Genomic DNA, 24,451 nt, shown 5'->3' on the forward strand with positions numbered 1-24,451 from the left:
ATGAATGTGTGGGGAAGGAAGAAAGAGAAGAATGTAGATGGCTTTAGATGTTTTCAATGTCAACCTGTTTTTCTGCTGGAAGGCACCAGACTGACAGTCCAGGAGATGCACTGAAGGAGGGTAGAAAAGGATTTCTGTGTGGTTTTGAAAGTCTTTCTTCCCCATTGAGTACTGGGCTAAACTGAAGGCTTGGGGAGTGGGAAAATCAGTATAGCAGAGGGAGAAATAACCCTCAACCTAATTTGGAAAAGAAGAATAATATAATTCAAAGATTATTGAAAAGAACTACATGAATCCGGAAAGAGGCACTGAGAATACCTGGGTGTGCTTGTGCAGGGTGAATAATGCAGCTTGAAATCCCAGAAGCAGACAGCTGAGTACCACACTTGCTCTATCAGCTTCGTCAAGATACCCAGGCAAGCAGCACCTTGGGTGTTCAGGGGAGAGGAAGACCTGCACTCAGGCTCTTTACACCCCTACTTAAATTTGCAGCAGAGCAGAGGCTCAGATATGACTTGTCCCCATTTAGCACAAGGGCTTTGTTGACCAACAGACTGTCAGAGCTTTATTTCACAGAATCCCAGCCTGGTTTGTGTTGGAAGGGACCTTAAAGCTCCTCCAGCTCCAACACCTACCACGGACAAGGACACCTTCCACTAGAGCAGCTTACTCCAAGCCCCTGTGTCCAACCTGGCCTTGAACACTACCAGGGATGGGGCAGCCACAGCTTCTCTGGGCACCCTGTGCCAGCGCCTCAGCACCCTCAGAGGGAAGAGCTTCTGCCTAAGAGCTCATCTCAGTCTCCCCTCTGGCAGGTTCAAGCCATTCCCCTTGGCCTCCTGCAGGTTTTTTGTAGCCCCCTTCGGACACTGGGAGCTGCTCTGAGGTCTCCACACAGCTTCTGTTCTGCAGGCTGCACAGACCCAATGTTCTCAGCTTGGCTCCATACAGGAGCTGCTCCAGCCCCTGAGCATCCTTGTTGCATCTCTGGACTTGCTCCAGCAGCTCCACGTCCACCTTGTGTTGGGGACAGCAGAGCTGGATCAAATCCTCTTGACCTTCCCGCAGTTCATCATTGAGGAAATGCTTATAAAGCAGGCAATGGAGACAGTGGTCAGTGCCTTATGTGAAGTCTGAGCCTCCTTTTTGAGGGCTCTAATTTCATTTAGCACAATTTAAACACAAAACAGAATGGTGCCGTCTCAGTCCTGCTATTAAATACCTGATACTTATTTGGATGAATTACTGAAGGCTCAGGCCTTGCTTAAAACCACCTGAACCTGTTTGAAGAGAACCATTCGTTGTGCTGGTTCTCCATACCCTGCACTTGCTGTATGATCTCCTTATCTGTAATAATGACCAGTAGTGAGCAAGAATGACCAATAATGGCCAGTAATGCTCAATTCCATAATCACATATTCCACATATTCCTTCCTTACCTCCACAGTACTGAAGGGCTCCAAATGTGCTTTCAAACCCTGCCTAGATGTGGCAGCAGCTTTCTCTCCCACAGCCTCCTCAGAGCCCCCTTCACCTCCTTGTTCCTCAGGCTGTAGATGAGGGGGTTGAGGGTTGGGGTGAGGATGCAGTAACACACCGACACCAGCTTTGCCTGATCCCATGAGGATGCCTCATGAGGCTGGACATAGGTGAGGATCCCGGGTGCGTAGAAGATGGTGATGGCAGCCAAGTGGGAGACGCAGGTAGAGAAGACCTTCAGCCTCCTCATGGCCAAAGGGATCTGCAGGACAGTGTGGAGGATGTAGATGTAGGACACCAGGATCATCAGGAGAGAGACCATTGCGTTAAATGTAACACTGGACACCAGCACAAACTTGTTTCTGTGGGTGTCTGAGCAGGAGAGCTGCAGGAGGGTGGGCAGCTCACAGAAGAAGTGGTTGATGCTCCTGGCCTGACAGAAGGACAACCTCCCCGCCAGTGTGATGTGCACCAGGGAGGTGAGGAACCCGATGGTGTACACCAGTACCATCATGCCATAGCAACGCGCCCTGGTCATGGCAGTGGTGTAGAGCAGGGGCTTGCACACAGCCGTGTATCGGTCGTAAGCCATTACCCCAAGGAGGAAGCTCTCACAGATAGCCAGACCCAGGAAAATATACATCTGGGCAAAGCAACCCCAAAAGGAGATGTGGCTTCTCCCCAGCAGGAAGGTCTCCAGAGCTTTTGGGATGATAGCGGAGGAAAGGCAAACATCCATGCAAGATAAGTGGATCAGGAAGAAGTACATGGGGATGTGGAGGTGGGGGTCAGTGTTGATCAGCAGGATCATCGTCAGGTTCCCCAGCACCATTAAAACAGAGGGATAAGAAGACTGTGAAGATGGTGGTTTGTAGCTCTGGGGCATCAGAGAAACCCAAGAGGATGAAGCTGGTTAGAACAGTGAGGTTTCCAGTCTCTGTCATTTTGACAAGTTGATGGATTTGGATGGAAATGAAAGGAATCAGTGAAATACATCCCTACAAGAGAAATAATGTGGAAGTTTATTTGGAGTTTAATCCATAAAGTAAATGCAATGGAAAATGGTGTATTTGTAACGGTGTATTTCTGTGTGTAGCCCAAGATCTGAAGTCAAAGAGGTGAAGGAGCTCATTACACAGCCTGAAATTAAAAGAGAATAATTTTACCATGATTGATACACACTAATGAAACACTGCAAAACACCATGTCTATCCAAACGTAATACAATAAAATCAAAGAAGTGCATCTCAAAATGCGGAAAACAGAAAAGATTTTGTATTTTCGTCACTGATTTCTGGGAATTTTAAGGTTTATTTTTCTCTCTTTTTTGGTTTTTTTTCAGAGTGGATCAGTGCTCTTCTGTAGATTCATTACTTGTGCTGCATTGTTTTCATCACAACACAAAGCCATGTACTTGAAATTTGTTTTATGTTCTAAGTTTATCTGCTTTTGAGGGACTCCCACCCTGCGTAATGTTAAGGGAAAGCAGTGGTCTTGGCTCCAGCAGAGCTTTGCTGTGATTGCGGTGAGCTGCCTATGACCAACCCAAATATGCACCTAAGGGTGTAAAATATATCATATATAAACCAAAATTTTAAGGCTTTAGCTTGGATATTTTTATCTCCACCATACAATTCCTCTGCAGATGAATTATTTAATGGAATATCAATCTATGAATGGCTACATCAGTGCTAAAATACCCCTAAATCTGTTGTAGATGTGGTCAGGAATGTGGGTTTTTGAAGCAAAGCTACCCCGTACTAGGGCACTTTTATTCACACCGCAGGCTATCATAGAATGGTTTGGGTCGAACAGACCTTAAAAGTCATCCAGTCCCAACCTCCTGCCAAGAACCCGCACGCTGCATAAGGTTAAGGGAATGCAGTGGTCTTGGCTCTAGCAGAGCTCTGCTGTGATTGCAGTGAGCTTCCTATGACCAACCCAAATATCCACCTAAGGGTGTAAAATACAAAAGACATAAAATATAAACCAAAATTTTAAGGCTTTAGCTTGGATATTCTCATGCTAAAATATCACTAAATCTGTTGTAGATGGGGTCTGGAAGGTTGCTGTTTTTGAAGCAAACCTGCCCCGTAGTAGTGCACTCTTATTCACAACATAGTTTATCATAGAACTGTTTGGGTTGAAGGGAAACTAAAGCTCATACAGCTCCAAACCCACTACCACTAACAGGGACCCCTTCCACTAGAGCATCTTGCTCCAAGCCCCTTTATCCAACCTGGCCATGAGCACTGCCAGGGATGGGGCAGCCACAGCTTCTCTGGGCACCCTGTGCCAGCGCCTCGGCACCCTCATAGGGAAGAACTTCTTCCTTATCTCCAACCTGAATTTCCCTGTTTCAGTTCAAACCCATCACCCCTTGCCCTATCAATACAGTCCCTGAAGAAGAGTGAAATTCAACATGCCATCAAGCATGGGAGAGGCAGCATGACCAGGGTCAATCTGGACCCATCACCCATCAAACCCTTTTGTACCTGCTTGGTTAAAGAGGAAGGTGGTGGTGGATGAAGTGCCTGCAGCTCGTCCTGGAGCGCATGCGATGGGTTGAAGGAGAGATGCTTGGGAGTAGGATGCTCCAGGCTGGCTGGTGGAGGGGTTTTATCTCACAGGAGGCATTACCTCAGAGGCTTGTGTTGTGCAAACTGTTCTCCCAGAGGACCCTCCTCCATCGGATAATTAGTTTGACTTGATCAGCAAAACAACCTCTCAATTCCTCTCTCCCCAAACTCCTTCTGGCTGCATCAACACCTCCAAGACCAGTTCTCCTGCAGAGACCTACCCAGGAAGACAGGCCCAGGACAGTTTGCTACGTATTTCCCCATCTATCACATACCTCTTCCTTTCATTGTTTCCCTGAGAAAGCCCTTTACTTCCACAGAGATCATCTAATATTGCATTGAAGGGAGCTGAAAACAAACAGAACAAAGCATCCTCTATGTGGATGGTTTGAGGTGCTCATGGGGATTAGTTTCCAAAAGACAGCTTTATTTCCATACACTTGACTAGTGATTGTACAACACTTTGGTCAAAAGCATTGGCTCCAAACGTGGCTGCTTTGAGGATATAACCGGATGAAGTCAGATTTCCCAGTCTTCATCTGAAGAATCCTGAGTGCCAGTGTGTCCTGAATGCTTCTCCTAGATGAAGAGACACTATAAAACCCTTAGTAGAAATATTAAATGATAACCTTGTCCCAGACATTTAGAAAAGACATAGGATGAGGCAGATAGGAAACCAAGCTATGAAAATGTGGGGAAGGAAGAAAGAGAAGAATGTGCACAGTTGGCTTTAGACGTTTCCAATGTCAACCTGTTTTTCTGCTGGAAGTCACCAGACTGACAGTCCAGGAGATGCACTGAAGGAGGGTAGAAAAGGATTTCTGTGTGGTTTTGAATGTCTTTCTTCCCCATTGGGTACTGGGCTAAAGCAAAGGCTTGGGGACTGGGAGTGAAGTGAAGGAGCACATTACACAGCCTGAAATTAAAAGAGAATAATTCTACCATGATTGATATACACTGCACTAATGATGCACAGGGAAACATCATGTCTACATATTCCTTCCTTACTTCCACAGTACTGAAGAGCTCCAAATGTGTTTTCAAACCCTGCATAGATGTGGCAGCAGCTTTCGCTCCCACAGCCTCCTCAGACCCCCCTTCCCTCAATAATATTAAGAATGTCAGGTTTTGTCTATCATTCAGTTACACGACTTTCAGTCAATATAAAGTGTGTACATATACATATATACACACACATACATATAAATAAGTCAATATTAGTTAAATTGTCTTTGAGAGAGGAAAACACCAAATTCCCAAGGCCAGTCTTGGCTGAACACCCCAACCACCACCAACACACTTGGAAGCAAGTAGGTCTTTTAAGGCAAGGAGGGAGGGCAATACCAGAATGAATAAACTACAGGGTTCCTCATAGTTCCTCTCAAGCCATTGACACATGAAAGTCCTTGAATTCCCCAGTAACTGCTGGGAAAAGGGAATTATTTCTCATCTTTTGGGTGCTGCCAGTCCAGTATGAGTACATGAGGAATAAATAGCTGTTCTCTGAGTCCCAGGAGGAGCTCTTTGAGGGCAAATGTGGCTTTTCCTTAGGGTAGGATGGTGCAGAGCCAGGATTTCTCACCTTACTTTGCTTTAGACACAATGCTAACTTGGAGACAAAAGATACATTCAGGCTTGATCAAAGATAAATTCTGCCTGGGAGAAATCAGCAGCTCCTAAATTCACAGCTTATGAGAGGCAGAATAAATCCTCATTGATTTTTCCTGCCTAACATTAATCATCACTTGACAGAGTTACACCAGAGAGCAAAGCAGGAGTGCTCGCTGCCTGGTATCTGACAAGCAGAGCCGTGCTTAAATCACCATTATTCGATGACCCTTTGCTGAAGGGGTGAGTTTCACTTCCAGAGCCAGACTCCTCATTTCAGATGTCCTGTGAGCAATGCATGTGGTCTCCTGGTGTTATTAATGGGGATTTAGAGCTGCTTTTCACTGCTTACATAGAGATGCCGGAGGCAAAGCAGCTCCTGAAACATCATCACGGAGCTGGATGATGTGACCCAAATAATGAAAATCAAACTGTTTGGGTCTGGGGCTCAATCCTCCCCCCTGCAGCATCCACCTGCCCAGACACACACATCTCCTGCCAGGGGAGAATTGACCTGAAGCTCACAATTAACAAAGGCTCACCCTCGCTTTTTCTTGCTTGACAAACCAAGTGCTTGGTCTGAAGTGATCCAAAGTGCAGATATGAAACCTGGGGTGTTTCTAAGGCTGCAGCTTGTGCTATACACAACAGCTTCCCCCCAGCAATCACACAGTGTTTGGCTAGCTGCTCTTTCAAGAGTTATACAACACAAACTGTCTAATGAGTGAAGAAAAGGATCGTTTAAAATATGAAGCAAAAGAGCCCCATGCTCACACCACCAGCATCCCTCTGGTTCCTCAAGGTGATGGTTTCTGCTGCCCTGAAATAAAGCAGAGGAGGTAAGGTTTGCTACAAGGCCTGTGGATCCTGTGGATGCCACAGGACAAAGCATGGTTTTCACATCAGGGATTTCTTCCTCTTTGGTCTCAGATCCACTTGAAATGGGTTTTAATACTCCCAGCTTCTCCAGGCTCCAGCTAGAAGGGTAATGCTGCTCCTTCTTCTCCCATGCAGCATCTACCCGTCCTTCCAGAGCCTTGTCCTTTGTGGTATTCACAGAGCCAGGGGTAAAACAAGTCAGGGGATTACACATTAACTGCCAGGGAGCTGTCAGACTAGGCAAGGGTCAGCCCAAAGGGCTCCCAAGAACCAGGTCAGGATCTACCCAACAGGTTTTAAAATTAATAGCACAAGAAGGTCTTATTTGAACAATACCAGCCCCAAACTGTTGCCTTTAAGAGTTTTATCCAGCCTTCAAAAATCCCCAAAGGTAGTTTTTTAGTACATAGCAGTATGTAGTGTGTCATATCCGTATTCAAAAACAAGATTACCTCTTGGGAAGCACTCTTAGATGTGTTCAAGCCTCAGTGTAGGAGAAATCCAGTTTTCCTTCATCTCAGTTCATGCTGCTACTTAGAATGAAAATATAAAAGCACAACTTCCTTTTCATTTTGATGCAGCTGCCTTTACTTTTCAATCAGAAATGCTTCCATTACTGTGCTCCCAAAGATGAGAGGGGGCTGCAGGGCCTTCCAGGAAAGGACAGAAATCACCTCTTTACTCCCCAAAAGCCCTAGTAGGGAACGACCCTGGTTATTCCTGCCTAGCACTTAATCCTCTGTAACAAAAGGTGGGTTTCCTACCCCATGCAGGTTAGTTACCAGGATGGATCCACCAGTAGCCCAGGAACTTGGTTACTGTATAGGCATCCTCACCCATTTAATTCAGCATCAGAGAGCACCTAAATAAGCCCAGCTGGGATTATTTAGGTGCTGATGGGCGTGATTTACATACGTCAACAACAAGGAATTAAATCCTTCACCTACCTGGGATAAAGGTTGAGACCTTACCTGTTTTGTGATCTGATGTGTTCTCGTTTGCTTTCATTATAAAATCTGGGATGGCTTTGTCAGGAGTAAAGATGTGCAATGGGGACACTTTCTGAGAGGGATCTGTGGATCTATAGGAAACAACTGATGGAGAAGAGAATCATTTAAAACACCAGGAATTAGCACTTCAAATTGTGTATGGATAGCCCAGACTATTTAATGAAAAAAAAATTTAAAGGGCAAACTGAGTTTGGTATCCTCAACATCAGAAGGACATGGATCAAGTCCAGAGGAGGCCATGAGGATGCTCAGGGGCTGGAGCAGCTCCTGTATGGAACCAGGCTGAGAACATTGGGGCTGTGCAGCCTGGAGAAGAGAAGGCCGTGTGGAGACCTCAGGGCAGCTTCCAGTGTCTGAAGGGGGCTACAAGGATGCTGAAGAGAGACTCTTCATCAGGGACTGTAGTGACAGGACAAGGGGTGATGGGTTAGAACTGAAACAGGGGGAGTTCAGGTTGGATGTAAAGCAGAAGCTCTTCCCTGTGAGGGTGCTGAGGCGCTGGCACAGGGTGCCCAGAGAAGCTGTGGTTGCCCCATCCCTGGCAGTGTTCAAGTCCAGGTTGGACAGAGTCTTGGGTGACATGGTCTAATGTGTAGTGTCTCTGACCATGGCAGGGGGCTGGAACCAAGGTCCTTTCCAACCCAAACTACTTTATGATTCTACAATAATCTACATTTCATGCAACCTGAAGCCTCAGCCAAGAACTGCATTAGGAAAAGTGGGGTTTAAAGCATCATTTCTAAATGTGAGGGGACTTTGAAGCTGCTTGTCGTGGTTTAAACCCAGTCAGGTAATTCGTTCGCTCACTTCCCCCCCCTTTCTTGCCCTCCCCCTGCTCCCAGAGGGACAGAGAGGAGAATCGAAAAGAATGCAACTCCCACGGGTTGAGATAAGAACAGTTTAGTAACTAAGGTATAACACAGATCACTACTGCTGCCACCAATGATAATAATGATAAAGGAAATAACAAGGGAAGAGAATACAACACCTCAGCACCAGCCGACCGATAACTTGCCCCCCTCAGCCCGACCAAGCACCGACCGATACCTCCTCCAACCCTGCAGTCTCCCAGCCCTTCCGGCTAACTCCCAGTTACATCCTGGGCATGACATGCTGTGGTATGGAATACCTCTTCGGTCAGTTTGGGTCAGGTGTCCTGTCTCTGCTTCCTCCCGGCTTCCCCTCCTCCCTGGCAGAGCATGAGGCTCACAAAGTCCTTGGCCAAACCAAAACATCGCTATCAGCTCTGTTCCCAGGCCAAAAGTCAAAACACTGAACTGCACCAGCTACCAAGAAGGAGAAACATGACTGCTACTGCTGAACCCAGGACACCAGGCAAGGCAAGGCAATGCAATGCAAGACAAAGGAAGGCAAGGCAAGGGAAGGCAATGCAAGGTTAGGGAAGGCAAGGCAAGGCAAGGCAAGAAATGGCAAGGCAAGAAAAGGCAAGGAAAGGCCAGGCAAGCCTCTGACAGGCCATTCCAGGCCAGGCAAGTCAAGGAAATGCAAGGAAAGGAAAGGCAATGCAAGGGCAGGCAAAGCAATGCTAGGCAAGGCAAGGCATATCCAGGCCAGGCTAGGCCAGGAAAGGGCTGTCAAGTCAAGTCAAGTCAAGTCAAGTCAAGTTAAGTCAAGTCAAGTCAAGGCAAGGCAAGGCAAGGCAAGGCAAGGCAAGGCAAGGCAAGGCAAGGCCAGGAAAGGCAAGGCCAGGGAAGGCAAGACCAGGAAAGGCCAGGTCAGTCAAGGCCAGGCAAGACAATGCAAGAAAAAGCAAGGGAAGGAAACCCAAGGCAAGGCAAGGCATGGCAAGGGAAGGAAAGGCATAGCAAAGCATGGCAAGGCAAGGGAAGACAGGGCAAGACAAGTCAAGGCATGGCAAAGGAAGGAATGGCATGGCGAGGCGAGTCAATGGAAGGCAAGGCAAGGCAAAACATGGCAAGGGAAAGAAAGTCATGGCAGGTGAGGAGAGGAGAGGCTACGCAAGGGGAGGCAATTCAAGGCAAGGCATGGCAAGACAAGGGAAGGAAATTCATGGTGAGTCGAGGTGAGGCAAGGCAGGGCAACGGAAATAAAGACATAGTGAGGCGAGGCGAGGGAAGGGAAAGGAAGGAAAGGAAAGGCAAGGCAAGACGAGGCAAGGCAAGGGAAGGGAAGGAAAGGCAAGGCATGGCAAGGTGAGGGGACGCAAGGCAAGGCAAAGTGAGGTGAGGCGAGGTGAGGCAACGCAATACAAGGCAAAGCAAGATAAGGCAAGGCAAAGCCATTAAAGGCCAGGAAAGGCGAGGAGAGGTGATGCGAGGCAAGGCAAGGCAATGGAGGGAAAGAAAAGGCAAGGCAAGGCATGGCAATGGAAGGCAAGGCAAGGGAAGGGAAGGCAAGGCAAGGCAAGGAAACCTGCGGATGAAGCACTCTATAGGCAGATAGGTAAAGCCTCACGCTCGCAGACAGACCCTTGTTCTCATGGGTGACTTCAACCACCCTGACATCTGTTGGAAGGACGGTACGGCCCGGCACAAGCAATCCAGGAGGTTCCTCGATTGTGTAGAAGACAACTTCCTTCTGCAAGTAATAGAAGAGCCGACAAGGAGAGGTGCCATGCTTGACCTCGTGCTCACCAACAGGGAAGGGCTCGTTGGAAATGCAATGCTCCAGGGCATCCTTGGTTGCAGCGATCATGAGATGGTTGAATTTGAGATCCTCAGGACAGTGAGAAGAGCGTGCAGCAAGCTCACTGCCCTGGACTTCAAAAGAGCAGACTTTGGCCTCTTCAGGAACCTGCTTAGTAAGGTTCCATGGGATATAGCCCTAGAGGGCAGGGGGACCCAAGACTGTTGGTTGATATCCAAGGATCACCTGCTACAAGCTCAGGAGTGTTGCATCCCAACCAGAAGGAAGTGCAGCAGGAGGGCCAGGAGACCTCCTTGGATCAAAAAGGAGCTGCTGAGGAAACACTGAAGGAAAAAAAAAAGAGGCTTCTAAAAGGTAGAAGCAAGGACAGGCAGCATGGGAAGAGTACAGGGATGTTGTCTGGGAAGCTAGGGACCAGGTTAGGAAAGCTAAGGCTCAGTTAGAATTAAACTTAGCTAGAGGTATTAAAGATAACAGGAAGGGATTCTACAGGTACATAGCAAATAAAAAACAGACTAGGGAGAATGTAGGCCCCCTCACGGAGCTCTCAGGAGAACTGGCTACACAGGATTTGGAGAAGGCTGAGGTTCTGAATGACTTCTTTGCTTCAGTCTTCACTGTCAAAGGCTCTGACTGCACCACCCAAGTCTTGGAAGGCAGATACAGGGACTGTGAGAATGAAGACCTTGTGCCCACTGTAGGAGAGGATCTGGTTCGAGACCATCTTAAAAATCTGAACGTCCACAAGTCCATGGGTCCTGATGAGATCCATCCGCGGGTCCTGAAGGAGCTGGAGAATGAAGTTGCGAAGCCGCTGGCCATATTTGAAGAATCGTAGCATCAGGTGAAGTTCCCGATGACTGGAAAAAGGGAAATATACCCCCCATTTTCAAGAAGGGGAAAATGGATGACCCGGGGAATTACAGACCAGTCAGTCTCACCTCTGTGCCTGGCAACATCTTGGAGCAGATTCTCCTGGAAGTCATGCTAAGACACATGAAAATCAACAAGGTGCTTGGTGACAGCCAGCATGGCTTCACTGAGGGGAAATCCTGCCTGACCAATGTGGTGGCCTTCTATGATGGGGCTACAGAACTGATGGAAAGGGGTAGAGCAGTTGATGTCATATACCTGGGCTTGTGCAAAGCGTTCGACACTGTCCCACACAACATCCTTGTCTCTAAATTGGAGAGACATCAATTTGATGGATGGACCACTCGGTGGATAAAGAACTGGCTGGATGGCTGCACGCAAAGAGTTGTGGTCAATGGCTCAATGTCCGGCTGGAGACCAGTAATGAGTGGTGTCCCTCAGGGATCGGTGTTGGGACCGGTCTTGTTTAATATCTTTGCCACTGACATGGACAGTGGGATTGAGTGCGCCCTCAGCAAGTTTGCCAATGACACCGAGCTGTGTGGTTCAGTTGATACTCTGGAGGGAAGGAATGCCATCCAGAGGGACCTCGACACGCTTGTGAGGTGGGCTGATGACAACCTCATGAGGTTTAACCATGCCAAGGGCAAGGTTCTATACCTGGGTTGGAGCAATCCCAGGCCCAGCTACAGGTTGGGCAGAGAAGAGATTCAGAGCAGCCCTGAGGAGAAGGACTTGGGGGTGCTGGTGAATGAGAAAATGAACATGAGCCAGCTTCAGTGTGCGCTTGCAACCCAGAAAGCCAACCGTATCCTGGGCTGCATCAAAAGGAGCGTGACCAGCAGGTTGAAGGAGGTGATCCTGCCCCTCTACTCTGCTCTTGTGAGACCTCACCTGGAGCATTGTGTGCAGTTCTGGTGTCCTCAACATAAAAAGGACATGGAACTGTTGGAACAAGTCCAGAGAAGGGCCACAAGGATGATCAGGGAACTGGAGCACCTCCCGTATGAAGACAGGCTGAGGAAGTTGGGGCTGTTCAGCCTGGAGAAGAGAAGGCTGCATGGAGACCTCAGAGCAGCCTTCCAGTATCTGAAGGGGGGCTATAGGGATGCTGGGAAGGGACGCTCCATTAGGGACTGTAGTGATAGGACAAGGGGTAACGGGTTAAAACTTAAACAGGGGAAGTTTAGGTTGGATGTAAGAAGGAAGTTCTTTCCTGTTAGGGTGGCGAGGCACTGGAATAGGTTGCCCAGGGAGGTTGTGAATGCTCCATCCCTGGCAGTGTTCAAGGGCAGGTTGGATGAGGCCTTGGGTGATATGATTTAGCGTAAGGTGTCCCTGCCCACGGCAGGGGGTTTGGAACTGGATGATCTTAAGGTCCTTTCCAACCCTAACGATTCTATGATTCTATGATTCTATGAAATGTAAGGCGAGGCTAGGCAAGGCAAGGCAAGGCCATGCAAGGCATGGCAGTGCAAGGAACAGCAAAGCAAAGGAAGGAAGGTAATGGCGAGGTGAGGCAAGGCAAGGCAAGGCCAGGCAAGGCCATTAAAGGCCAGGCAAGGCGAGAAGAGGTGAAGAGAGGCAAGGCAAGGCAAGGAATGGCAAAGGAAGGAAAGTAATGGCGAGGCGAGGCAAGGCAAGGCAAGGCAAGGCAAGGCAAGGCAAGGAAAGGCAAGGCGTGGCAAGGGAAGGAAAGGCAAGGCATGGCAAGGAAAGGCAAGGCATGTCGAGACGAGGCAACGCGAGGCGAGGCAAAGCAAGGCGAGGCAAAGCAAGGCGAGGCAAAGCAAGGCAAGGCAAAGCAAGGCAACGCAAGGCAATGCAAGGGAAGGCGAGGCAAGGAGAGGCGAAGCGAGGTGATGCGAGGCGAGGCAAGGAAAGTCCATTCCAGGCCAGGCAGGGCGAGGCTAGATGAGGCAAGGTGAGGCGATGTGAGGCAATTCCAGGCAAAACAAGGCAAGGCAAGGGAAGGGAAGGAATGGCATGGCAAGGGAAGGGAAAGCAAGGCAAGGCAAGGGAAGGGAAAGCAAGGCGAGGCAAGGGAAGGGAAAGCAAGGCGAGGCAAAGGAAGGCAAAGCAAAGCGAGGCAAAGCCAGGCAAGGCAAGGGAAGGAAAGACCTGGCGAGTCAAGGCGAGGCAACGCAAGGCAAGGTCAAGCAAGGAAAAGCAAGGCAAGGCCATTTAAGGCCAGGCAAGGCGAGGTGAGACGAGGCGAGGCGAGGCAAGGCAAGGCCAGGCAAGGCCATTAAAGGCCAGGCAAGGTGAGGAGAGGAGAGACGAGGAGAGGTAAGGCAAGGAATGGCAAAGGAAGGAAAGTAATGGCGAGGGGAGGCAAGGCAAGGCGAGACAAGGCAAGGTGAGGCAAGGCAATGCAAGGCTAGGCAAGGTAAGACAAGGCATGGCAATGGAAGGAAAGTCCTGGTGAAGCCAGGCGAGGCGAGGTGAGGCAAGGCAAGGGAAGGCAAGGCATGGCATGGCAAGGGAATTAAAGGCACGGCAAGGCATGGCAAGGCAATGGAAGGCAAGGCAAGGGAAAGCCAGGCCAGGCAAGGCAAGGCAAGGGAAGGCCAGGCAAGGCAAAGCAAGGCAAGTCAAGTCAAGGCAAAGCAAGAAAAGGAATGGCAATGGAAGGAAAATCATAGAAAGGCATGGTAAGACAAGGGAAGGTAAGGCAAGGGAAGTCAATTCAAGGCAAGGCAAGACAAGGCAAGGCAAGGCATGGCAAGATAAGTCAATGCAAGGGAAGACCAGGATATGCTAGGCAAGGAAAGACAAGGCAAGGCCAGGCAAGACATGGCAAGGGAAAGAAAGGCATGGCAAGGGAAAGAAAGGCAGCACAAAGCAGGGGAATGCAAGGCAAGGCCAGGCAAGGTGAGGCAGAGCAAGGAAAGGCAAGGCCATTCCAGGCCAGGCAAGTCAATGAGAGGCGATGCAAGGCGATGCGAGGCAAGGCAAGGGAACACAAGGCAATGCAAGGCAAGGACAGGCAAGGCAAGGCAAGGACAGGCAAGGCAAGGCTAGGTAAGGCAAAGCCAGACCAGGCCAGGCAACACCAGGCCAGGCATGGTAAGGCAATGTAAGGCAAGGGAAGGCAAGGCAAGGCAAGGCAAGGCAAGGCAGGGAAAGGCAAGGCAATGCAAGGCAGGGTAATGCAAGGCAAGGCAAGGCAAAGCAAGGCAGGGAAAGGCAAGGCAATGCAAGGCAGGGTAATGCAAGGCAAGGCAAGGCAAGGCAAGGCAAGGTAAGGCAAGGCAAGGCAGGGCAAGGCAAGGCAATGCAATGCAAGGATGGGCAATGCAATGCAATGCAATGCAAGGCAAGGCAAGGCCAGGCCAGCCCAGGAAGAGCAAGGCAAGGCAAGGCAAGACAAAGCAATGCCAGGCAAGGCCAGACAAGGCAAGGCAATGCTAGGCAATGCAAGGAAAGGCAAGACAAGGCCAGGAAAGGCAAGGAAAGGCCAGGAAATGCAAGACAAGGACAGGCAAGGAAATGCCAGGCAAGGCCAAGCCAGGCAAGGCCAGGCAAGTCCAGTCAATGCACGGCAAGGCAATACAAGGCAAGGCATTACAAGGCAAGGCAATGAAAGGAAGGCGCGTCAAGGCAAGGCCAGGCCAGGCCAAGTCAGGCAAGGCTAGGCAAGGGAAGTGTCATGGTTTAAAACTAGTCAGGCAGCTCGTTCACTTGCTCCCCCATTTCTTGCCCCCCCCCCCCCCCCCCCCCCGAGGGACGGAGAGGAGAATTGAAAAGAATGCAACTCCCATGGGTTGCGATAAGAACTGTTTAGTATCTCAGGTATGACACAAATCACAACTGCTACCACCAATGACAATAATGATAATGGAAGTAACAAGGGAAGAGAATACAACACCTCAGCAGCAGCCAATCAATAACTTGCCCCGCAGCCTGACCAAGCACCGACCAATACCTCCTCTAACCTGGAGTCCTAGCCCTGCCAGGTAACTCTCAGTTACATCCTGGGATTGATGTGTGGTGGTATGGAATACCTCTTTGGTCAGTTTGGGTCAGGGGTCCTGTCTCTGCTTCCTCCCGGCTTCCCCTCCTCCCTGGCAGAGCATGAGGCTCACAAAGTCCTTCGTCAGACCAAAACATTTGAGCAGAAACTAAAAACATTGGTGTTACCAGCTCTGTTCCCAGGCCAAAAGTCAAAACCACAGCACTGCACCAGCTACTAAGAAGGAGAAAAATGACTGCTACTGCTAAAGCCAGGACACTCGACAATGACCTTTCTAACAGTCCCCTAAGACCCCTCTATGACCCCTCAAGGAGTCCTCTATGACTCCTCTACAACTCCTCTACAATTCTGCTATGATTTCTCTATGACTCCTCTTTGACACCACTATGACTCCACTATAACTCCTTTATGTCATCTGTATGAGTCCTTGATGACTCCTCTATGGCTTCTCTATTAATCCTCTATGACTCCTCTCTGACTCCTCTATGACACCTCTATCACTCCTCTCTGACTCCTATATGACTCCTCTATGACTCCTCTACGACTCTATGACTCCTCAAGGACTCCTGCATGACTCTTCTATGACTCCTCTATGACTCCACTATGACTCCTCTATGACTCCACTATGACTGATCTATGGTTCCCCTATGACTCCTCTATGACACCTCTAAGAATATATGACACTATGTCTCCTCTATGACTCCACTATGACTCTTTTATGACTTCTCTATTACTCCTCTATGACTCCACTATGACTCCTCTATGACTCCTACATGACTCCACTGTGACTTCTGTATGACTCCTCTATGATTCCACTATGATTCCTCTATGACTCCTCTATGATTGCACTATGATTCCTCTATGACTCCACTTTGACTCCACTATGACTTGTCTAAGACTCCACTATGACTCCACTATAGCACCTCTAAGAATATATGACACTATGTCTCCTATATGACTCCACTATGACTCTTTTATGACTTCTCTATGACTCTTCTATGACTCCACTATGACTCCTCTTTGGCTCTATGAAACTATGACTCCTCTATGACTCCTACATGACTTCACTATGACTTCTATATGACTCCTCTCTGCCTCCTCTCTGCCTCCTCTCTGCCTCCTCTATGACTCCATTATGATTCCACTGACTCCTCTATGACTCATCTATGAATCTATGACACTATGTCTCCTCTATGACTCCACTATGACTCTATTATGACTTCTCTATTACTCCTCTATGACTTCACTATGACTCCTCTATGACCCCTCTATGACTCCTCTATGACTGTTTTTGACTCTTCTGTGACTCTGTGATTCCTGCATGATGCCTCTATGACTCTATGACACTAAGACTCCTCTATCACTTCTCTATGACTCCTCTATGACTTCTCTATGATCCCTCAAAGGTGGCCAGAAGTGATGAAGATTGTTGGAAGAAGTAAACGACCCTCAGACACCACCCCCACAATTCTGCACGCATGCGGGGAACTCTCTGGAAAATGATGTAATCTATATGCAGCCTTATGAATATGTATGTATGTCCAGGGACTATGAAAGGACGGCTTGTGTGGCAACTGAGAGACACACGTTAGGAGGAGCTATCCGCCGTGTCTCCCGTCTCCGCAAGAAAGAATACCTGCTTGTCAGCTTGAAAACTTTGCTGGTGAGTTTGTTCCTGGAGTTTTCTCTGAGATCACCTTGCACACGCAGAGCCGTGCACTGCAGCAGCAGCGTCTCTCTGGCCTCCTGCTGCCACTGTCAGAGGCTAGAGGCACCTCAGCCCTGCGCTGTTGTCGACCTGGTCTGCTCTCACCTGGGGGCCCAGCCCCCAACATTCCTGACTCATGGTGGCACTGCTGGCTCTGCGGGTACTGCGGCAGGAGAAGGGCCCTGGCTGATGCTGCTCCTTGTGGTGTCGCGGTGGCTGCGGAGGTGACAGCCCCGGAGCAGGCACCTGCATCTCCTGGTGCCTGGGATGTCCCTGGTGGCTCCTCAACTGTTGGAGCTGGCTCTGCTGACACAAGTGCTTCACCCTCCTCTTTGTCCACCCACCCAGGCTGCAATGGCTTCCTTTGGGTACAGCAGCGTTGAGGGAGACCGTGCCAAGAGCTGTGCTGAAGCTGAGGGAAACCACATCCACTCTTTGCCTCCTCACGCGCAACTGCAGGCTCTCAGCTTGGCCAGGCAGCAGTTACCCTTCGGACGGCTTTTAGGTGCCCAGAGGTGTCACCCAAGAGGACTCTGATGCTGGCACACGCCTCACCAAAGGCAGCTTGTACAGCCTGGGTTCCTCTGGGTTGCCCTTGGTACCTTTATCAAAGGTACCTGCAACATGGCCTTGTCCTCCCTCCCAAGAGACCTCTGCCAATACAATAACCTTTCACAAGGGGGATCCCAAAGGAATGCCGATCTTCCCCTGTAACGGCACTGCCTGTTACACCGTGTCCTTCATTCCTCTCATCTTTCGTAGATTTTCCTTTCAAATAATTTCTATCAGATGCCCTTTGTAATCTTCCTGCACTCAGAAACCTCCCCAGTTCCCTGGAAGACAATCTGGAAGACCTGACAAAAACTACACAGTGAGACATGGCTCATCAGGGTTTAATGAGTCCCATGGTGTATTTGGGCTGAGTCCGTGAACCTCAGGTGCTGAGAGAAGACTGAGGAAACCTCTCAAGAAGTCCAATTCAGAAACAAAGCCCCAAGTCCCTTCAGCATTTATGGGCTCCACTGAGGGCTGCTGCTGACAAAGCCTCCCCAGGGACTCGTTAAAGCAAGTAACTGCAGGCTGTGATTACAGGAGAGAAAGGCAAAGTGCAGGTGTCTGATGGTGAGAAAACCCTTGGTTTGTTTGATGATGCAGAAAGGCCAAGCCCTGACCACAGCCCTTGGAGAAGCAGAGCCTGAAATCCTGAGAATGAAAGTTCTCCTCATAGGCCTTGATGAAAGAGGCAACTGCCATAGCCCAGGGCACAGAGGCCTTTTGTTCTTTCGGGCCTTTCAGTCATGCCAGAACCCTGTCATCTCTGCTGCAGGCTGTCCTACACTGACCCATGCCTGCACCTCTTTCCCTTCAGGCTGTTGACACCCATCTTGCTTTCCCAGCTAGCTCTCACTTGGCATTTCTGTACCTTCAGTCCCATCTCTGCACCCATGGCTGTCAGGTCCTTGAAACACAAAGCCATGGGCTGAGCCAGACTTCCTCTCGGTGACCTCTTGCACCACAAGTCCACCTTTTGAGAGACATTTCTCATTCTTAACTTTGAGTCTGAACCTTCCAGGCTGCACTTTGTAGAGGTTTCCTTCTCTTCCTGCTAGCAAGAAAACCTCCATCATCTCTGAAGCCACATTTCACCTAGTTGTAGGCTGCTACTATAGTGTCAATTCAAGAGATGCATTGAATATCCCTCAGCAAGCTGATCTAAAGGAGGCTTCTAGAGGAATGGGTGATGCCATCAGTATAGAGAACTAAGCACCATGAGAGAGCAGTGGGAAAAGGCAATGGTCTGGATTGAGAACTAATTGGGAAGACCCAAAAGGAGATGTGGTGTCCTTGGGTGCAAGGTAAACCATGCTCTGGGGACAGGGCGCCTCATCTGGGACTGGAGGTGGCTGCTGGCCGTTCTCTGCTGCACGCAGTCCTTTGCTTCTCCCCATGAGAGCTCCGTGATCTGCCCTTTGAAACCGTTCTCCCCTGCTTTCAGCACAGGGCAGGTGTTTGTGGGGGTTCTTAAGATCAATTTGTGTGTGAAGGCATCATACACAAGTGTTGTAAGCAGAGGGCAAATGGGAAAGGACTGATGGAAACTGCAGCCCTCCTTGCTCTGCACTAAGCTACAAGGAGCTGAGAACTTCTCCCTGTGTCAATATTGTTCTGATTTTCTGTCACACAAAGAATGTTTTATACCCCCCACCCCCAAAAAAAAAAAACTACCTCAGCAGTGTTCTGCCAGTAAATAAATAACACAGTCCAAATGACTCTAAGGCCATGCTGAGCCTCTCTTGTGCAGCCCAGACTCACTCGAGTCATGAGTACAAGTAGTGAACTTTACAATAAAGTTGGATTTCATCTGTCATCCCTTGTGGACATCAGAGTTGGACAAAGCACTGCTTCAGAGCAAAGCTGACTCCCATCCAACCTGGCCTTGAACACTGCCAGGGATGGGGCAGACACAGCTTCTCTGGGCACCCTGTGCCAGTGTCCCACCACTCTCAAAGGGAACAACTTCATCTGAATGTCCAAGGTAAATCTCCCCGTTTTCAGCTTAAAGCCATTCTCCCTTGTTCTGTCACTGCAGGCCCTTGCAAAAAACCCTCTCCAGATTTCTTGTAGGCCCTGCTTAGATATGGAGAGATTGCTAAGATATCCCCCTGGAGCCTTCTCTTCTCCAGGTTGAACACCCACATCTCTCAGTCCGTTTCCATTGGAGACGTTCTCCAGCCCTTAGAGCATCTTTGTGACCTTTCCTAAGCCCATCATTGTAGGATCAGAAGTGAACAGAGGTTGGAGGGGACCCCAGGAGGTCTCAAGTCCAACCCATCATGAACAGGGTAAGAGCAAGTGGTTCAAGGCTCGATTCAGGCTGAGTTGGAAATCCCCAAGGCCAGAGATTGCACAGCCTCTCTGAATGACCTGATGCAGCACTTGCCTGAGCCGATGGGAGCAAGGTTTCCTTCTGTCCTGGCTGAACCTCTCCTCTGTCACTATCCCCCACTGCCTTTTGTCCTCCCACCAGGCACCACGGTGAGGAGCCTGGCTCTGTATTCTCCATGTCCTCCTTGCCGCTACAGGAGGCCAGTCCCCAACAGCCTTCCCTTCGCAAGATCTCAGGTCCCCATCAGCCTTCCCTTCTCCAGGATGGACAAGCCCAGCTTCTCCAGCCTCTCCCCACAGGCACCATGCTCCAGTCCCTGCCTGTCGTGAGGGCCCATTGCTAAACCCCCTCCTGCTTGCCAATAGCATTCCTGAACTGGGGATCTGAAACCTGGATGGAGGATTCCAGATCATCCCTTCCCTTGTTCTCCTGCCGTGCTCCTGCTCATACAGCCCCCGATGCTGCTGTCCTCCCTTGCTGCCTCCTGTCCAGCTCCGGCCCACCCAGGCCATTCCCATGGGCTGTTCTCAGCCAGGCAGCCCCAGCCTGTGCCATTGCAGGGGAGCTCCCTGCAGGGACCCCTGTGTCCCCTGCTCCCCTGCCCAGGACTCCCTGAGAGCTCTGCAGCCCCCCCCATGCTTTCCCATCGCCCCACACCAGCACAACAGCCCCGGCCCTTGGCCTCCCCAAGAGCCCTTCCTGCTGCAGGCACAGAGCAGCCATCCCAGAGTTGGAGCAGCCAGAAAGCTGCTTTCATTCCCCTTCATTCCTGACATGTGAGGACATATCACAGAGAAGAAGTTGCTGCAGGATCATTTATTTCCCTTAAATACAGTCATTGACCAGAGTGACACAAAGTCTGTGGGTCACACAACACGAGTGGCAACTTAATTAGGAGGAGATGAAAACTGACATTTCTATGAAGACAACATCATCACAAATTGGAATAGGAAAACAAATGTAAAGCAGGAAAGACAGACACGGCCTGTCATGACCTACACTGGAAGCCCTTTCAAGGCTAAAGCAAGCAGCGTATATCTGCTGAAACATATCTGGTCACCAGCTTCCTCACAGCATCCTTCAGCTCCTGGTTCCTCAGGCTGTAGATGAGGGGGTTCACTGCTGGAGGCACCACCGAGTACAGCACTGACACAACCAGATCCAGGGATGGGGAGGAGATGGAGGGGGGCTTCAAGTAGGCAAAGACAACAGTGTTGACAAAGAGGGAAAGCACGGCCAGGTGAGGGAGGCACGTGGAAAAGGCTTTGTGGCGTCCCTGCTCAGAGGGCATCCTCAGCACAGCCCTGAAGATCTGCACATAGGACCCCACAATGCAAACAAAACAGCCAACAACAATCAGGGCAGCAACCACAAGAAGCCCAACTTCCCTGTGGTAGGAGTGGGAGCAGGAGAGCTTGAGGATGTGGGGGATTTCACAGAAGAACTGCTCCACAGCATTGCCTCTGCACAGGGGCAGTGAAAATGTATTGGCTGTGTGCAGCAGAGCATTGAGAAAGCCACTGCCCCAGGCAGCTGCTGCCAGGTGGACACAAGCTCTGCTGCCCAGGAGGGTCCCATAGTGCAGGGGCTTGCAGATGGCCACGTAGCGGTCGTAGGACATGACAGTGAGGAGAAAATACTCTGCTGAGATGAAAAAGACAAAGAAAAAGAGCTGTGCAGCACAGCCTGTGTAGGAGATGGCCCTGGTGTCCCAGAGGGAATTGGCCATGGATTTGGGGACAGTGGTGGAGATGCAGCCCAGGTCCAGCAGGGAGAGGTTGAGGAGGAAGAAGTACCTGGGGGTGTGGAGGCGCTGGTCGCAGGCTGTGCTGGTGATGATGAGGCCGTTGCCCAGGAGCGCAGCCAGGGAGATGCCCAGGAAGAGCCAGAAGTGGCAGAGCTGCAGCTCCCGCGTGTGTGCGAATGGCAGGAGTAGGAACTGGGTGATGGAGCTGCCGTTGGACATCTGCTGCCTCTGGGCATGGGGCACCGTCAGAGGAGAAAAAGGCAGTGACAGGTTAGGACAGGAGGGATGTCAGATACAGAAGTTCAGTTTACACATTCACAACTGAGCACGTTTTAGCAGGAGAGGAGAGGTTCTGTGTCATCGGCAGTGATGTCATTACACTGCTGAGGCTTCTTCCTAGGTACAATCAGAAGAGCATTGCATCAGGCAAAAAGTCTCAGTTCTTTGCAGAACCAAGAGAGCTGCAGTGTCCATCAGTCCTCTCCCACTTGCCCTGTGCTCAAACTTGCACTGCCTGTGAGGTGCCTTCACACACAAATTGATCTTAAGAACTCCCACAAACATCTGTCCTGTGCTGAGACCAGGGGAGAACGGTTTCAAAGGGCAGATCACGGAGCTCTCACGGGGAGAAGCAAAGGTCTGTGGACAGCAGAGCACGGCCAGCAGCCACCTCCATGCCAGACCCCAAGAGAGCTGCCTGAACGCACCCTCCCCAGGGCTGGGCTGCACTTTCCCCACACTCCCTGCCCATGTCTCTGCTGCCTGGAGCTGTCCCTGCCAGGAGCTGCTGCTCTGTGCACACCTCTGCTCCCTCTCAGTGCTCCCAGAGCCCATGCCATGGGCTGTGTGCTCAGCTCTGCCCTGCACACCCCTGCCTGTGCAGGTGCTCAGGAGCAGCTCACACAAGCCCTCCCAAGACTCTCGGTGCCTCCCCCAAAGCAGAGAAGTAAATTCCCAGCTCCCACTGCCCAACCTGCCCACCAAGAGGGAAAACCATCAAAGCTCAGGATCCTTCCCTATCAGGTAAATGATGCCTCAGTGTCTTTCAGAGGGACCCTCTGAAGAAGTGCTCAGAGTGACGGCAGATTGGAGCAGCGTCACCCACCCAGTACTTCACTTCCCTGTCAAGAGTTTCTCCTTTCCCCACAGTTCCCCCCCCGAGCTCCATGGGGAGCTCCTGGGCAGGCTGAGTGCTGACCCTGGCAGGCAGCAAAGTCCCTGCCCCTGCACAAAGCCTTTGGGCTGCAGGGACCCTGCTGCAAGGGCAGCGCTGGGCACCCCTGGCTGCACACCCACATTCACACCCTGCAGCCAGCCCCGGCACAAGGGACCTGCCTTGTCCTGTCCCTGCATGGTGCAGGGGGAAGCTCTGCTCTGCAGCACATCCTCCTCCTTATCTACACAGAGAGAAACTGCAGCTGCATTGCCCTGCACCCAGTAGCTTACCATGCACAGGACTGGGAAGGTTTCTCCTTCAGAAGGTTTCTCCTCCTCCTCAGCGTCCTCCACTGCCAAGTGCCTTTAAGCTCCCTGTGTCTCGCAGGTCTCCCCTCGGTCCCAGCTTAGCAGCAGAGGCCCAGCTCTGCCTCTGCCCCCCTGGGCTCCTTCCAGGGCTCCCTGGGGCTCCAGGGAAACACCATGGGAAACAGCCTGAAGCAAGCACTGATCTTCCCTCCCTCCCTCAGCTGGGAGGCACACTGCCTTCCTGCAGTGCCAGTTCTCTGATGATGCAAAGATTTAAGGCTGAAAATCTTCGTTTCTTACAATCAATCAATGAATTTGAAAATGGCCCTTTGAGAACATCGAGTCCAACCGTTAAACTGTCTCTGGCAAGTCCACATACTGCGCATGAGAACATCTTCATTAGGATACGCTGTTTGGATGGTCAGCAACAGCAACTGGGGCTTTAAAGTTGGATTTTACATCGTACCTTAATTTCACTAATTTATATCCTATTCTGTTTGATGGTAAACATTCTGCTATGCATTAGAGTATAGAAATCAGCTGAACAAGTTATGTTGATGCAGAAACCTCTCCATGTATATAATCGTACTTAAACCCATTCAAGAAATTCTTAACAACTGAGTAAAGCAACCAAACATTGCCCTCAATTTATAACCGGAATTCAGTACTACTCTCTTTGCTGGCACAGCGGCAAGAGGTGAGCACACCTCTCTGACAACCCTAGAACTTTTAGTCCCGAGAGAGATCCTTTGAGCTCTAACCCTAACCCTAACCCTCTCCTGGACCGCAGTGTGCTGTGGGCAGCATCTCCCTCATAGTGAGGCATCTCTGAGAGCCCCCTAACCTCTCCAGTTTAGCTAATAGGGGGATCATCTGGCTGGGCCGATCCTGCTGCTCACTCACACTCAGCCCTTCGCCCGCTGAGGAGTGCTTCCAGAGCTGCTGTGAGTATTTTGCTCTGCTTTTACTTTTCACTTCACCAAGGGCAGCTTTAGCATAGGGATGCATCTAGATCTGTGCACAGCCATCTAGCTCCATCTCAGTGGGTTGTGTCAGGTTGGATATTTAATTGCAAGCGGGTGTCTATTAGCTTCAGTGATCAAGTGCTGTTAGAAATCCTGTGATTGAGTTTACAAATGCAAACTGCTGCTAGCTGGCATTTGTGATCCTTTAGATGAATACTAGGCCTGAGACTAAGATGGAATCCAGCTGCACGCAGACTGCTCTCGGAGAGGGAGCTTAGAAAGCAAAGAGATCCAATCTGAACCTCATGACTCAACAAGAGGGTCTCCCTTATTCCTTTCTGTTTGCAGTTTCTATACACATGATTTTAGTTCAATGCTGTGTAAATCACTTGAATCCAGTCCTGGATAAATCCTTGCCAAGTCTGACACAATCTCTTTTTGTAGATGGTGGAGTGGGGCCTCACCACCAAATCCTGAGGAATCCTGCTTTTAGAAATTCACATTAAAATCACTTCTGCTGGTATCTGTGGAAGTGATTCTTTCAGCAATCCTAAACAGTTTCAGAACAGGCATGGGGGACTTCTCTGGGAAACACATTCCAGTGTCTCACCACCCTCACCGGAAAGAATTTCTTCAGAGAACACAGTT

The sequence above is a fragment of the Pezoporus flaviventris genome, unplaced genomic scaffold (genome assembly GCF_033815535.1).
Source record: "Pezoporus flaviventris isolate CSIRO_AGI_PZ_B2104156 unplaced genomic scaffold, CSIRO_AGI_Pfla_v1 ptg000259l, whole genome shotgun sequence".
In the NCBI taxonomy this organism is placed as follows: domain Eukaryota; kingdom Metazoa; phylum Chordata; class Aves; order Psittaciformes; family Psittacidae; genus Pezoporus; species Pezoporus flaviventris.